Genomic DNA, 16484 nt, shown 5'->3' with positions numbered 1-16484 from the left:
TCACCGCTGTTGTTGTGAGCATTGTAAACACCTCGCGCATTATCCTGGAGTATATGCAGAACTGGGCTTAGAGACACCAGCACAAGGAGGATTTTGATGAGGACATGGACACAGACGTTCCTGAAAGCATGGGCTGTGGCAATTGGGACATCATGGTGGCAGTGGGGCTGGTTAATACAGTGGAACGCCAACTCTGGGCCAGGCAAACAAACACAGGCTGGTGGGACCGCATTGTGTTGCAGGTACGGGATGATTCACAGAGGCTGCGAAACTTTCACATGCATAAGGCCACTTTCCTGGAACTCTGTGAGTTGCTTTCCCCCGCCCTGAAGCGCAGGAATACCAAGATAAGAGATGCCCTGACAGTTGAGAAGCGAGTGGTGATAGCCCTGTGGAAGCTTGCAACGCCTGACTGCTCCCGGTCAGTCGGGAATCAGTTTGGAGTGGGCAAATCTATTGTGGGGACTGCTGTGATTCAAGTAGCCAATGCAATCACTGAGCTGCTGCTATCAAGGGTAGTGACTCTGGGAAATGTGCAGAGCATAGTGGATGGCTTTGCTGCAATGGGATTCCCTAACTGTGATGGGGCGATAGACAAAACGCATATCACCATCTTGGCACTGAACCACCACTTGCCAACCAGTACGTGAACTGCCAGGGGTACTTCTCAATGGTGCTGCAAGCACTGGTGGATCACAAGGGATGTTTCACCAACATCAACGTGGGATGGCTGGGAAAGGTGCATGACGCTCACATATTTAGGAACTCTGGGCTGTTTGAGCAGCTGCAAGGAGGGACTTACTTCCCAGACCAGAAAATTACGATTAGGGATGTTGAAATGCCTATAGTTATCCTTGGGGACTCAGCCTACCCCTTGCTCCCGTGGCTCATGAAGCCTTACACAGGCAGCCTGGACAGTAGTAAGGAGCAATTCAACTATAGGCTGAGCAAGTGCAGAATGGTGGTAGAATGTGCCTTTGGATGTTTAAAAGCTCGCTGGCGCTGTTTGCTGAGTAGGTCAGACCTCAGCGCAACCAACATTCTCATTGTTATTGCTGCTTGTTGTGTGCTCCATAATATCTGTGAGAGTAAGGGGAAGACGTTTATGGCGGGATGGGACGTTGAGGCAAATTGCCTGGCGTCTGATTTTGAGCAGCCAGACACCAGGGTGATTAGAAGAGCACAGCAAGATGTGCTGTGCATCAGAGTGGCTTTGAAAACCAGTTTCATGACTGGCCAGGCTTCAGTGTGACAGTTGTGTGTGTTTCTCCTTGATGCAAACCTGCCCCCTTTGTTGATTTTAATTCCCTGTAAGCCAACCACCCTCCCCCTTGAAATAAAGCAACTATTGTTTTGAAACCATGCATTCTTTCTTTATTAATTTTTTAAAAAATGAGATAACGGACAAGGTAGCCTGGGTGGGGTGGAGGAGAGGGAAGGACAAGTCCTGGCTCTGCCCACCGGCGGTGGGTGGCACCTTCTTCCCATCAGTCTTGGAGGGAGGTCATGCCCCCTCGCTACAAACCATCGTGTATTTGAGAGTAAATCCACCCTAGAAAAACAGCCCATGTGTGTGTGAGAGAAACCCACTAATAACAAAGTAATGTGTGCATGTGTGAGCAACGCTACAGTAACAAACCAGTATTAATAACCCCACAAATGTCTGAGTAACCCTACAACAACATACTAGCATATGTGGGTGCGTGAGATGGAGAGACCTCAACCCTACAATGGTATGCATGAGCAACCCCACAAAAACCAACCAATATTTCCAAGCAGCTCTAAAATAACAGTGTGTGCGTGTGTGTGTGTAGTCAATGTCCTCCACACACATGGACGGCACGTAATAGAGCCTCCCCAAACCTCATGCTGCCGAGAGGGGAGGGAGTGGTAGCATAGGCCCATGAAGCCACTGCCCAGAGGCCCCAGCCAATTTAGGAGCCTTGGAAAAATCTCCCCCAGCCACAGCCACAGTGGGGACACAAAGCTTTTCCGGTCTCGGCACCACAGTGGGGTAGGGCAGAAAGGAATGAGCGGGGGAGGCATAAGAATGGCCATATTGGGTCAGACCAAAGGTCCCTCTAGCCCAGTATCTGTCTACCCACAGTGGCCAATGCCAGGTGCCCCAGAGGGAATGAACAGAACAGGTAATTATCAAGTGATCCATCCCCTGTCGCCCATTCCCAGCTTCTGGCAAACAGAGGCTAGGGACATCATCCCTGCCCAGCCTGACTAATAGCCATTGATGGACCCATCCTCCAGGAACTTATTTAGTTCTTTTTTGAGCCCTGTTATAGTCTTGGCCTCCACAACATCCTCTGGCAAAGAGTTCCACAGGTTGACTGTGCGTTATGTGAAAAAATACTTCTCTTTGTTTGTTTTAAACCTGCTGCCTATTAATTTCATATGGTGACCCCTAGTTCTTGTGTTATGAGAAGGAGTAAATAACATTTCCTTATTTAATTTCTCCACACCAGTCATGATTTTATAGACCTCAGTCATATCCCCCCTTAGTGGTCTCTTTTTCACCATGGACCAAAAGGGAGACACTGGATCTGATTGTTGTATGGGGAGAAGCATCTGTGAAGGCTGAACTCCAGTCAAAAAGAAGAAATGCAAATATATGTGCCAAAATCTCACAGGGCATGTTGGACAGAGGCTACAACAGGGACACACAGCAGTGCCGCGTGAATGTTAAGGAGCTCAGGCAAGGCTACCAAAAGACAAAGGAGGCAAACAGTCACTCTGGGTCAGAGCCTCATAGATGCTGCTTCTATAATCAGCTGTATGGGGGACAGATAGCTCAGTGGGTTGAGCATGGGCTTGCTAAACCGAGGGTTCTGAGTTCAATCCCTGAAAGGGCCCCTTAAGGAACTGGAATTAAAATCTATCTGGGGATTGGTCCTGCTTTGAGCAGTAGGTTGGACTTGATGACCTCCTGAGGTTCCTTCCAACCCTGATATTCCAGGGGGGAACCCTATTGCTGTCCATAGACTCCTGCAAGGGGGTAGTCTCACACAATGGGGAGGGGAATGTGTAGCAGGCAAGCTGTGAATACATTTTCCCCAGCAGCCAGGACCTGGAGCCAATACCCTCCCAAGGTGGGATCCCTGACCCTGAAGCCAGAGAAGGCACCTCTGGTGAGTGCACATTTGTAACTATAGTTCGGGGTTTAAAAGCAATAGTGTTTAATGTTTGATTTTCCCTGAAGAATTGGGATACATTCGCAGCCAGTACAGGTACTGGAAAAGTCTGTTCACATGTCTGGAGATGGAGCGGGAATCCTCCAGGGACATCCCCATGAAGCTCTCCTGGAGGTACTCTGAAAGCCTTTACAGAAGGTTTCTGGGGAGGGCTGTCTTATTTCGTCCTCCACAGTAGGACACTTTACCACGCCAAGCCAGCAGCAAGTAGTCTGGAACCATTGCAGCACAAAGCATGGCAGTGAATGGTCCTGGGTTTTGGTCGCATTCCAGCAACATTTGGTCTATATCTTCCTGTGTTAGCCTCAGTAGAGTGATATCGTTCATGGTCACCTGGTTGAAATAGGGGAATGTTTGTAAGGGAACAGTAAAAGGACCCCGTTCATGCTGGGCTGTTTGCGCTTGGCTAAAAGGGATCAATCAGAGAATAGTCACACGGCGGGGGGCAGGAAGAAGGGATCATCCCAGAGAATAATCACGCAGTGGGGTGAGGGTAGGTGTGTGCTGCACATCCACCCAAAAACCTCAGCCCCTTCTTTTAAATGTGAAACCCAACCCATTGCTTGTTCTGGGAAAGGAGGATGCTGCAGATTGAAAACATTCCCAGATATTATGAAGGCATAAGAAGCCAACCCGCGTACCAAATGGCTTACCATGGCTGCCTGGAAACCAAATTCTGTTGCCAAGCCATGTGTGATGTGTCACTATACTGGCAGGTGCTCAATATAAAAGGCAAAATGTACCTTGTACCTAAAGCACATGCGCTGTCTGCTATGAATTGCTTGATTCAGTGTGAAAGAGTCTCCCTTTTGTTCTCAGAAATGTATCATTTTAAATGTTACTCTCCCTTTTTATCTCCCCCCAGGTGCAAATGTTTCTACGCTCCCCCTAACATCTTCATCCCTGAGGTTATCGCAGATTAGAAGGTGAAAAAAATGCACTCGCAATGACATGTTTTCCGAGCTCATGCAGTCCTCCCACACTGATAGGGCACAGCTTAATGCATGGAGGCATTCAGTGGCAGAGGCCAGGAAAGAATTAAGTGAGCGCGAAGAGCGGAGGCGGGACTCGATGCTGAGGCTAATGGGGGAGCAAACAGACATGATGAAGCATCTGTTGGAGCTGCAGGAAATCCAACAAGAGCACAGACCCCCACAGCATCCACTGTATAACCGCATGCCCTCCTCCCCATGTTACATAGCCTCCTCACCCAGATGCCCAAAAACACTGGGGGAGAGGCTCCAGGCACCCAGCCACTCCACTCCAGAGGATGGCCCAAGCAGCAGGCGGCTGTCATTCAAACAGTTTGATTTTTAGTGGGGCTACAATAAACAATGTGGCCTTGTCCTTCTGCTCAACTGGGCTGGAGTTGCCGAGGGAGATAGATGCCTCCCGCCTGCTGCTAGAGTGGGAGCCTGAAGAGGACTTTGACTGTTCTGAGGACTCACCGGTCAGAGCTGCCAGCTGACCAGGAAGCCAGGGAGCTGCTGGGATTGCCACTGGCAACATACCCCAGGGAGACGGAGGACGACCCTGAGACAGAGGTGCACAGTGAGGAGAGTGTAGGAAGTAGCTCAGGAACAACTGACTATAGTCCGGTTGGGTTGTTGCCTGAATCCAGGTCAGTGTGTTTCAGCTGGACCCCTGCTGACCCAGTGGTGGAACCATCCGCTGCTGTTAGGTCACTGGGCTGGGACCCAGTGGAGTAGGGTGGGCACAGGTCCTCCTACCCCCTGCTGCCAACCCCATGCCTGGGGTGGCAACCTCCCCACCTTAGGCCAGGAGTCCTGCATTTGTCTGCTGTTTGCCAGAGCCAGGACGTCAGACTGTCTTGTGGCTTTGCCCTGCCTGAAGGCCTAAGACCCTAGACCATTGGTGCTTTGCCCGGCCCGAGGGCCTGAGCCCCTGGACTGGTTGGTGCTTCGCCCGGCCCGAGGGCCTGAGGCCCTGGACTCTTTGGTGCTCTGCTCAGCCTGAGGTTGTTAGATCACTAGTTGCTCTGACCTGTCTGAGGCCAGAGCCCTGTACTACGTGCTGCCTGGCCCTGTTTAGAGGGTCAGGGCCTCAGAGATTGCTAATCCCCCAGTAATCCTTGTCTTGCCGGGGCATGAGAGCGAGGGGTCATGGCCTCACTCTGAGACTGACAAGGAGGGATGGTCTCGCACTTCTATATGGTTATTATTGTAGGGTTGCTGACACACGCACTTTGGTTTGTTATTGTAGGGTTGCTGGCAGACACGTGTGTAAAGTTGCTAACGCAGAGATTTGTTATTATAGGGTTTCTCTGTCTCTCTGTCTCTCTTTCTCTCTCTCTCACACACACACACTGGTTTGCCAGTCTGAATTTATTCCCCCACACAGTGCTTTGTTATTGTTTGGTTGCTGACACAGATATATATGTTATTGTAAAGTTGCTAACACCACACACACAGAGATTTGTTCATGTAGGGTTGCTAACAGATAGATTTGTTATTACAGAGGTGCTGGTGTGACAGGTTAGATCACAGAAACCCCCTTGGGAGCTGCCACCTGATTTGCCAAGACTACTTCTGCCCCTGCTTTCCCTGCCAGCTCAGGACTCCAGCACCCTGTCCAGCTGAGCCAGACACTCCCGTCTGCTCCAACACATACCCAGGGGCTGAATTACTTGCCCCAAAGCTACAGACTTAACTGAAAGCAGCTCACAGAAGTGTTCTTGTCTTTAACACTCAGATGCCCAACTCCCAATGGGGTCTAAACCCAAATAAATCCGTTATATGCTGTATATGAGTTTACCCTTCATAAGCTTTAAATTGTTCGCCTTCTATAACACAGATAGAGAGCTATGCACAGCTGTTTGCTGCCCCCCCAGGTATTAATACACACGTTGGGTTAATTAATAAGTAAAACGTGATTTTATTAACTACAGAAAGTAGGAGTTAAGTGGTTCCAAGTAGTAACAGACAGAACAAAGTGAATTACCAAGCAAAATAAAATAAAACACGCAAATCTAAGCCTAATACAGTGATACAATTGAGTACAGATAAAATCTCACCCTGAGAGATGTTTTAATAAGTTTTTTTCACAGACTGGAAGCCTTCCTAGTCTGGGCAGAGTCCTTTCCCCTGGTACAGCCCTTGTTCCTGCTCTGGTGGTAGCTAGGGAATTCCTCATAAGGGCTGCCCCTCTTTGTTCTGTTCCACCCATTTATATATATTTTGTATAAGGAGGGAATTCTTTGTCCCTCTGCCGCCCCCCACAACGGAAAAACACCAGGTTAAAGATGGATTCCAGTTCAGGTGACATGTTCAGACGTCACTGTAAAACTTGCCAGCACACACGTATACAGGGAGACGTAGAGGCAAAACAAAGCCATCTGCAGTCAATTGTCCTGGTTAATGGGAGTTATCAAGATTTTAAATCACCATTAATGGCCCACACTTTGCATAATTACAATAGGCCCTCAAAGTAATATTTCATATTTCGAGTTTTAAATACAAGAGTGATACATTTATACAAATAGGATGATCACACTCAGTAGATTATAAGCTTTGTAATAATACCTTACAAGAGACCTTTGGCATAAAGCATATTCCAGTTACATTAGCATATTTTCATAAAATCATATAACGTGCTGGGACACACACACACGTTATTTTAGGGCTGCTTGCCTGGACACTCACTGGTACCTTATCCAGGAATGCTGGTCTAGCAGCATAAGTCTGGCCAAACTGGGTGAATTTTTTTGGCCAAAACTCTTTTTCAGTGAAAAATTCAGATTTGAGACGGCCAAAACATTTCACCGATTAGTATTGATTTCCACAAATTGTTTTGGTTAAAATATTTGGAATTTTTTCTGATTTTTTTTTAATCTTTTTGGGTTGATACGACATTTTGTTATGAAATTTCCTTTCCTTTTGTGTTTTTAAACATATTTTAAAATGCCTGAAATCAAAATGAATTGTGTGACTTTTCAATGTGCCAAAAAAACCCATAAACTTTGTTTACAAGTCATCTGAAATAAATTTGTTTTTCAATCTTTCAGACCCGCCAGCAAAGTGAAGAAGCCATTATTGACACAACTTTTCCCTGATCCTTCTGGGATGAAGTCAGAATTTTCTGAAATGTTTTTATGAGGCCCGTGTGTGCCTCAGTTTCCATTTGTACTTTGTATTGCTGCCCAGTGGGTGTAACAGAGTTAAAAAGCAGCTTAAAAACTTGCTGGAGTGGAATGAACAGGTTGTTTAATGAAACTAATGGCAGGCGGAAGATGTGAATTCAGCATAGATCAACAGGGAAGATAAGAGTTTGGTGTTGGATGAGATCCAGCAGCTCTCAGCTGGGAATAAGAACAAAGGGACAGAAACAGAGAGACGTGATTTCTATGACCGCAGGGTGTTGGCCACTCCTCTGTGCTAACCGCAGGACTTTCAGATCCGGGAGGGCAGGTGATTAAGAAATTGTTCCTTTGTTTTGCAAAGATTCCCTGGTGGCGCTGCACGTGCTCCCTGAGAACATTGGATCCTGAAGGGACCCAGTATAAGCCCCCCGCAGGAGTGTGGTGCGGCTGCAGGGAGCCACGGAGACAGACAGGGTTAGCTGGTGCTGAAGGCCCAATTTCAGAGCTGTGTCGTGCTCCCGAGGGCTTGATTCCTGGCTGGGGCACAGACTGGCCCCTGTGGATCTGAGAGAGAAGATACCTAGAAGAATTAGACCAGCTGCTGCCGACAACCTCTTGCCCAGAGAAGGAGGTGAGGAATGTACTCATGTTTTGATGAGCCCTAGGTGTGCCTCAGTTTCTCTGTGTGCTTTGTGCTGCTAGACACTGAGGACATGGCTACACTGCGAGCACAGGTGTGGCTATCGCAGAGGCAGGCACCCCAGCAGCTAGCTTCTGTCTAGCTAGCCTGGGTAACAATAGCAGTGCAGACATGGCGGCCTGGGCTCACGGCAAGAGTTGAAACTGAAGCCCATGCGCTACGTCTACACTGCTCTAGTGACCGGATGAGTGACTGGGTGAGACAGCTATGACCTCAGCCGCCTCGGCTCGCTCATATCCTGGGACCAACTGGGCTAGAACATCACAGCAAACAATTGTTCCTGGACAACCGGGACAGCAGGCGATTCCTCCAGGGAGGGGAAGACGGGAGCTGGAAACAAAAGGAGGACAGGTGTGAACCGACGGCTCTTCAGAGGACACCCAGAGACGGAGAGAGGTTTGGGTTCAGCAGAGCCTGGATCTTGAGCTCTGGCTCCCACCAGCCTTAAGTATCTTTTTCCCAGCCTGTCCTAAGGTAGAGTGACCAGATGTCCTGATATTATAGGGACAGTCCCGATTTTTGGGTCTTTTTCTTACATAGGCTCCTATTACCCCCCACCCGCTGTTCTGATTTTTCACATGTGCTGTCTATAAGGTGCCACAGGATTCTTTGCTGCTCCTATCCTAAGGGTTCTCTGACACCAGATTCCAAGCAACTGAGCTTTGCTCCCTTGTTTTAACAAGGCTGTGCTGGAGCCGACCCTTGCCGTCTGCATTGCTCTCTAAGAAGGAAAAGCCTCTCTCAGGCATCTGACCTTGGTTGGACTCTGTGACATATGATTTTAAATATGACCATGTCTATCATTGTTGCTACCACTATTATATAATTGAAACAAATCTTGTACAAAGAATTTCATGAAAGTTATGGTTTGCTGAACATGATTATCCTTTGTATGCATGTGTCATTTTTGTATCTGAAGTTATGAATATTGATGATGTACCTGTCTTTCAAAAGTGTTTGCTTCTGTGATAACACCCACAAGGTACTTTCACGTAACAAGCTAGCATATTGTGAATGGAGTGCTCTATAGTATGGTTGCTATTACTGAGCAGTTCAGCTATATTCACCACTTGGACCAGATCCTGTGCGCTACTGAAAACTAAATCAAGAATTGCCTTTTCCCTTGTGGGTTCTAGGCCTAGCTGCTTCAAGAAGCAGCTATTAATAGTTATTTTGAGCTTTGTGGCTATTAGAGCTCATTCTGCCTTTGTCTGCTCGATCCAAAAGCCCTCTATTCTCCACGCCCTACTTAGAACAGAGCTGGGTGAAACTTTTCAGATAAAGCTTTTTTCAGTGAAAAATTCAGATTTGGCAACACTGCCATGTTTTGCAAATTCATGTGGTTTCGCTGAATTGTTCGTGTTGGAAAAAAAGAAAAACCTCCCAACAGCTCAACATTTTGTGTTCACAATTTCTAAATGAAACATTCTGTTTTTTTGGGTTAAAAATGACTTTTCATTTCAAAATATCCTTGAAATGTAGCTATATTTTTAAAAAATAAACAATGTTAAGAAACTCAATTTTTTTTAATTTCTCATAATTTCCAGCAAAAATGGAAAAAAAATTGCTCTGCTCTAGTTTACAGCTGCTAGTCAAGATATTTCTTAGATTCATAGATTCCAAGGCGTCAAGGACCATTGTGACCATGTAGTCTGACCTCCTCTATAATGGAGCCCAAGGATCTTCCCCAAAATAATTCCTGGAACAGATCTGTTAGAAAAACATCCAATCTTGTTTTAAAAATTGCCAGTGATGGAAAATTCACTGTGGCCCTTGATAAATTGTTCCAATGGCTAATTACTCTCACTGTTAAAACTTATTTCCAGTATAAAATTGTCTAGCTTCAACTTCCTGGTATTGGATTGTGTTGGACCTTTCTCTGCTAGATCGAAGAGCCCATTATTTAACATTGTTTCCCATGTAGGTACTTATAGACTGGGATCAAGTCACCTTTTAATCTTCTCTTTGTTCTGCTAAATAGACAGCTGCTGGAGTCTCTCATTATAAAAGTGTGTTTTCTATTCCTTTCATTCTCGAATGTCTCTTCTGAACGTCTCTCCAATTTATCAACATCTTTCCTGAACTGTAGACACCAGAACTGGAGACAGGATTCCAGCTGTGGTTCCATCAGTGCCACATAAAGAGGTAAAACAATCTCTTTGCCTTCTCTTTGATGAAGATTGAGTTCCTTAAGTCTTGCTCTATTGGCCCTGTTCTTCAGGCATCCTTGCAGCTCTTTGCTGAAGCCTCTCCAACCAGGGGCGGTTCTAGACATTTCGCTGCCCCAAGCACGGCATCATGCCGCGGGGGGCGCTCTGCCACTCGCCGGTCCCGCGGCTCCGGTGGACCTCCAGCAGGAAGTCCACCGGAGCTGCGAGACCAGCGGACCCTCCACAGGCATGCCACCGAAGGCACCCTGCCTGCTGCCCTCCCGGCGACTGGCAGAGTGCCCCCCGTGGCATGCCGCCCCAAGCACGCGCTTGGTGTGCTGGGGTCTGGAGCTGCCCCTGTCTCCAGCTCTGCCCCCAATGATGTAGCCGGCTTCTTAACTCCTGCACGCCGGTTATCCTTTTTCCCCCTGTAGCAGGGTGGTTACCCGCTTAAAACAGCCCTAGGAGAGGGCTGTGGCAGGGGGAAGAAGCCTGGACTGATTGGGGAAAGCAGGCTCAGCTGTGGCCATGCCCCAATCAGGCCCAGCTGGCCCCTATAAGAGGCAGTGAGCCAGGAGCCCAGACAGTCTCCCTCTGGCTGTAGAGGGAGAAGGGCCTGGCTGCAGGGAGCTGGACACAGGGTACCTGAGTGGAGCAGGGCTGGGGAAAGGCAGAGGAGCTGGGGAGCTCCAGCCTGGAAAGCCCCAGGCTGAGGCCTAGCATTGGGCTAACAGGTACTGGGGGTTGCAGGCGGAAGCCCAGGGACAGGCAAAGGCAGCAGGTCCAAAGTGGGGCTAGTGGGTTGGGGGTTCCCCAGGGAGGGGAGACCCAGTTAAAAGGGCACTGGGGTCCAGGGAGGGACACGGGGGCCAAGAGGACAGGTGGATCACCGGCCTGCAGAGGGCGCTCCTGGCTGGAAAAAGAGCTAATTCGCAGAAGGCACCAGCAGGAGGCGCCGCAGGGGTGAGTCCGCACGTCTACACCTCCCAAGGCCAATGTAACACAAACACAGACACAGCAGCTACCATGGGGAATACAACTCAGGACCATCCATTCGAGAGACACGGACTTCTCTAACTCGTGGGATAAAGCTTCATCCTTACTAACAAGTTTTAGTAGCAGGATGCACTATTATTATTGTTAACTATTTGTATGGCGATTTCTCTCCATTGTGCTCAGCGCTGTACAGACACGGAACCAAAAGACTGTCTTGTTCTCTTCCTCTGAGTCAGGAAATTACCTTAAGATAGAAAGAAACAGGCTGCTATAATAAAATCACTGGATGAAGTTTGCAAAAATTTATTGCTTCACAATCATATCCACAGGTTTATTTGTTTTTATTGACAATCAGAACAAAGTCTTTTTCCTCATTAAATACCCTAGAGGACACAGAAAGTCGCGAGGGCTACAGTTATGGCCCTATGAGCAATTCCTAGCTAAGATGGCAGCGGGGTTCACTCCAGGGAGGGAAGATACTTCAGCAGCCAGGATTTTGTTTAGACGTCACTAAAAGACAAAAACAGGAGAGGAGTTAGTCAGCCTCCTTCATGACTGGGACAATTCCTTTGCAATTGATTCATAGATTTTAAGGCCAGAAGGGACCAGATCATCTAGTCAGCACAAGCCAGGGAATTTCAACCACTTTCCTCCCCAGGGAGGTACCTATAAGGCCAGCATAGAAAGATCATGGAAAGGGCAGCATCTGCAGAGCCACTCACCACCTGGAGAAGTCTCTGGCCTTCCAGGCATTGATGACCTCAGCAATGTTTTCTGCGACCTTCCCGCTGGGCAGCTGCAGGTCGTCGGAGACGTCGCCATTGAAGTTCCCGCAGGACGCACACAGCTTGTTAGCCAGGCTCTCGCTGACTCTCACCGTCATCCCCCCACTGGAGCTGAACAGAACCTGCATCCCCGAGGCCTGGACCATGGCCACACCCCCCTGAGACCTGCTCACAGACACGGCATCGGAGACGTTCACTGGCAGCTGCACCAGGCGTCCGTTCACCTGGAACACACAGACATAGGTCAGAGGAGAGCTGGGGAATGTGGAGGTGAATTAAACAGAAGGCCAGGAGCTGACCTAGAGTCCATAGGCCACGTTACATGGCAACAGGATCTAGAGTCTATAGGCCCCATCATAAGGCTATGGGATCTAGAGTCCATGGGCCCAGGGCCGGCTCTAACTTTTTTGCCACCCCAAGCAAAAAAGAAGAGCGCTGTCCCGCCATACCCCCGCCCCCCCAGCGCTGTGCTGTCTGAAGTCCCTGCCCCTCCCGAGCGCCGCGCCAAGCCCCCCACCGCAGCGCCGCTGAAACAAAAAAACCCTCCTCCAGCGCTGCCCCGACGAACCAAAAAAAATCTGAGCGCCGGGCCGCCCCGCCTCAAAGTGCCACCCCAAGCATGTGCTTGGTCGGCTGGTGCCTGGAGCCGGCCCTGCATGGGCCCCGATACCAGGTAATGGGATCTAGAGTCTATGGGTCACACTAGAGGTCTAGAGTCTATGGGCCACATTACAAAGCAATGGGGACTAGAGCGTATTGGGCACGACAAAAGCCAATAGTCTTAGACTGAGAGGTGCAGAAAACACTATGACTGACTGAGAAGCCAATCAATAAACAGTGCTCTGGAGAGCAACTTTTTCCAATTCTGTCAATACCCAATCAAGGTGCACTGATTTGCATAGGCAACTTGATTGGCTAAAGTCCCTCCTGATTTCAATGTTATTGACCTGTGAGCAACAGTGTTTCTTAGTGGGAAAAGAACGCTAGAGATTTTATGCAAATGTTTAATGCCCTAATTTACATATTAAATTCATGATACCTGCACTTATTTGCATCAATGACGGCAGGCAATCAACATAAGAACATAAGAACATAAGAAAGGCCGTACTGGGTCAGACCAAAGGTCCATCTAGCCCAGTATCTGTCTACCGACAGTGGCCAATGCCAGGTGCCCCTGAGGGAGTGAACCTAACAGGCAATGATCAAGTGATCTCTCTCCTGCCATCCATCTCCATCCTCTGACGAACAGAGGCTAGGGACACCATTCTTACCCATCCTGGCTAATAGCCATTTATGGACTTAGCCACCATGAATTTATCCAGTCCCCTTTTAAACATTGTTATAGTCCTAGCCTTCACAACCTCCTCAGGTAAGGAGTTCCACAAGTTGACTGTGCGCTGCGTGAAGAAGAACTTCCTTTTATTTGTTTTAAACCTGCTGCCTATTAATTTCATTTGGTGACCCCTAGTTCTTGTATTATGGGAATAAGTAAATAACTTTTCCTTATCCACTTTCTCAACATCACTCATGATTTTATATACCTCTATCATGTCCCCCCTTAGTCTCCTCTTTTCCAAACTGAAGAGTCCTAGCCTCTTTAATCTTTCCTCATATGGGATCCTCTCTAAACCCCTAATCATTTTAGTTGCTCTTTTCTGAACCTTTTCTAGTGCTAGAATATCTTTTTTGAGGTGAGGAGACCACATCTGTACACAGTATTCGAGATGTGGGCGTACCATGGATTTATATAAGGGCAATAATATATTCTCAGTCTTATTCTCTATCCCCTTTTTAATTATTCCTAACATCCTGTTTGCTTTTTTGACCGCCTCTGCACACTGCGTGGACATCTTCAGAGAACTATCCACGATAACTCCAAGAACTTTTTCCTGACTCGTTGTAGCTAAATTAGCCCCCATCATGTTGTATGTATAGTTGGGGTTATTTTTTCCAATGTGCATTACTTTATATTTATCCACATTAAATGTCATTTGCCATTTTGTTGCCCAATCACTTAGTTTTGTGAGATCTTTTTGAAGTTCTTCACAATCTGCTTTGGTCTTAACTATCTTGAGTAGTTTAGTGTCATCTGCAAACTTTGCCACTCAAGAGAGAGACAAGGTGGGTGAGCTAATATCTTTTATGGGATCAGCTTCTGTTGGTAGCAGCACAAGCTTTCAAGCTACACAGAGCTCTTCTTCAGGCATGTACAGCTCGCAAGCTCCTTCCTTCCACCCACAGACATTGGTCCAACACAAGGTATCACCTCACCCAGTTTGTCTCTCTAATATCCTGTGACCAGCACGCCTACAACAACACTGCAAACAGCTGTTCAGGTTACTGAGTTCTGAATGTGACACCATGATACTGACTCTGATTCCTCCCTCTCTCCCCAGGGGGCAATCTCGCCCACCCCCATGGACAGGTTCCCCCCATGAAGCGGGGGGTCTTTCCCCCAATGGACAGGTGCCCCAGTGAATGGAGGGATCTCTCCCAGGGAACCTACTGGTTCACAGAGACCCTTCCTAGAGCAGTTCCCTGCCTCTCCTCCAACCTTCGAGGTGGGACACAGCAGGGGTGAGGGGGGCTGGGAGTCAGGACTCCTGGATTGCAGCCCCAGCTCTGGGAGGGGAGTGGGCTCTAGTGGGTTAGAACAGGGGGAAGTCAGGACTCCTGGGTTCTAATTCAGTCTTTGCTACTGAATAATTGTTCATCAATAACTCATGTCATCCCCCCAAGTCTGTACACCACGTCCTGTCAACACCGGGGGTTCATGAGGCTGAATGAATTGAGCTTTGAGATGCCCAGATCAGCCCCAGTGAAGAGGATCAACATCACTGTAATTTCTCGTCTTTTCATCATTTCGATGGCAGCTGAATGAACTTCCTGCCCCTTTGACTCAGGCTGTTCTAACGTGGTCCCCTCTTACCCAGGTCTCCTTGTTCCTTTTCACAGCTATGAAAGCATCTCGGAAGAAAATGTAGGCAGTTGTCCCAGCCATCACTGCCCCATCGCTGCATGCCCTGATGTCCACCACCAACCTAAACCAGGAGGGGGCGCTGTCGTTGCAGAGAGAGGCCAGCTCGTAAGCGCCACTGTGCAGAACTCCTCCAGAGGCGCCGTCGAAGGAGGTGAGCTGGGCTCCAGGGAGCAGTGTGCACCGGCCTTCCTGCTTCACGCAGCCGCGCACCCCATCCTGGAGCGCACAGATCTCTTTGCCGGGGCAGCTGTGTGGCTCGCAGACGAGCCCGCCTGAGGCCTGGCAGGTGCACTTCTCAGAGCAAGCGCCGGAGATGATGCTCTCCCCGGCCTGCAGGGAAATTCCCAAACAACTTTGTTACAGAAAAGCAGCAGAAGAAAATTCCCAGGATGGGATCAACTCAGAGCTCCCTTTGATTATTTAAATTACAGTAGCCTGCCGAAGTCAGGGTCCCATTGTGCTGAGTGCTGTATGTATAAATATTGAGAGACAGTCCCTGCCCCAAAAGGTATGTCTACTGCAGAGTTATTTTAGGAGATCTTTCTTTCTCTGGGATAGCCTAGCCCAGGTCTGAGCAGTCACACCGCAAACCCCTACCCAAATTACTCTGTCCCCCAGTTATGAGCTCCACCGTGCGTGCCACTGGGACTTCTGGGGGCATATCCTGTGGTGCTTTCTGCTGCAATAAATGTGGGAATTTTGGTAATATTTTATCAGGTCTATGTGTGCCTCAGTTTCCCTCGGCGCTTTGTACTGCTGTGCACTGAGTGTAAAGGGAAGGGGTGAGGTGTTGGACTCATGTAGCCACCTGGTTGGAGGCCAGAGTCATTAACAAATGGAATAAAGTCTAGGCTTGTGAACAGAAGGTCTGGAAGAGACAATGGGAACCCAATGGAAATCTGCGCTGACCAACTACCAAAGACGGGAATTTAGCTGCAAGGAAGCAGAGCAAAGGCCCTGAGCTGGAGAATGAAGGGGAAAGGTGCCAGGTGGCTGGGTGAAGAGCTTAGCTCACAGGGGCTCTCTCCTGGGATGGAGACAAAGGGACAGAGACAAAGAGAGGAAGCGACATGGTTCCTCTGGCAGCATGACTGAAGGAAGCCCGGGCGTTAGCCAGCCTGAACTCTGCTGTGACCTTTGCTTCTCTGTGCTAACCCAAGGCCTTTCAGATGCTGTAGCCAGGGGACTAACAAGCTGTTACCTTGAAAAGGCCTCCTGGTGTCGCTGCACATTTCACTGAGGGCTTTGCACCCTGAAGAGATAGGAACAAAACTCCCACAGGAGTCCGGCTTGGCTGGACTCGCTGCAGGGAGCCATGGAGAGACAAGGGATCACTGGTGCCCAAAGAGCCAGTTGTGGACTCACGGGGCCATGGGCCTGCCCCTGTGGAGCTGTGTGGGTCCTTGGGGCCCGGCACACTAAAGGGGTCACCCCAAGGGACTAGTTACAGGCTGGTGCATAGACCAGTCCCTCTGAGTCCATGACACTGGAATTCTTCCCGTGAATTGTGGCACAGGAGGGTAATCAGTGATTTAGCCTGTGTCTTCATGGCAAAGTGCCTGTTACCAGCC

Source organism: Mauremys reevesii, linkage group 24 (genome assembly GCF_016161935.1).
Source record: "Mauremys reevesii isolate NIE-2019 linkage group 24, ASM1616193v1, whole genome shotgun sequence".
NCBI lineage: Eukaryota > Metazoa > Chordata > Testudines > Geoemydidae > Mauremys > Mauremys reevesii.
The sequence above is the reverse complement of the archived record's forward strand: the minus strand, read 5'-3'. Positions refer to the sequence as shown.